Source organism: Otolemur garnettii, unplaced genomic scaffold, assembly GCF_000181295.1.
Source record: "Otolemur garnettii isolate 467f Iridium unplaced genomic scaffold, OtoGar3 scaffold00145, whole genome shotgun sequence".
Lineage (NCBI taxonomy): Eukaryota > Metazoa > Chordata > Mammalia > Primates > Galagidae > Otolemur > Otolemur garnettii.
In genome coordinates, this window is record NW_003852540.1 from 1,101,148 (window position 1) to 1,102,192 (window position 1,045).

Sequence of the window (1,045 nt, forward strand, 5' to 3'; positions counted from 1 at the left end):
ACCAGCCTGAGCCAGAACGGGAGGTGGTCTCTAAAAATAGCCAGGCATTGTGGCAGGCGCCTGTAGTCCCAGCTACTTGGGAGGCTGAGGCAAGAGAATTACTTAAGCCCAAGAGTTTGAGGTTGCTGTGAGCTGTGACACCACAGCACTCTACCAAGGTTGACAAAGTGAGACTCTGTCTCCAAAAAGAAAAAGAATAGGCCATCAAGGGTCTTATCCAGGAACATCCGTATTCATTTCAAGGATTAGACTCTGTGTTATTGAACTGATATGCTGCTTGGAGTCCAAAGCAAAAATCTGACTATCCGTTATTTTTGTTAGTGTGCAAGAGATGAGGAGGAGAGAAAACTTCACTTGTCCCAGGTAGGTGCCACAGTCAGTGTCCCTGCCAGAGGGGAAGAAGGAGGGAAGCTTTTCACTGAGGAGAAGGAGACATATGCCTCCTAATTCAGGGACCAGAGGGTAGGGCTTGACCTTTGGAATGCAGGGAATCTTTGTGGAGGCATAGTCCCTGGCAAAAGAGTCGAAAGTGCAGTCCTGGTCAGACTTGTATACTCAGTTACCCCAGGGCACAAAAACTGGTCTAGGCACTAAGAAAAGAGTACTCAAAGGTCTGGGGTAGAAGGCCTTTATAAAATGCAAGAGGCAAAATATGAGTGGATGGCCTTCAGGAAGTGGCTAATCCCCAGAGGGAGCAGGCAGTGGACCCATGGGATAGGCTGCAAGCTGAGACAGCTGGGGGAGGTGGGGCGGCTGCATCTGGCCTGAGCAGAGGGAGGGTCAGCTGGGGTGAGAGAACCCATGACCCTGGGAGAGGCCCTTAGACACCCTCTAGTCTAGCCCTTTCATGATGGGAACTGAGGTGCAGAGAGTAGAATGACCTGTTCAGTGTTCGATGTCAGGACTGAGCCTGATCCCTGGCTCAGGCTCCAGCCTCCCAGTCCACTGGGCCCTGTAGACAAGGTCTGTCCTTTAGGAAGTGGAGGCTTTGCTGAAGTTCCTGACCAAATAACCATGTACTTTCTTCCTTTTTTTTTTTTTTTTT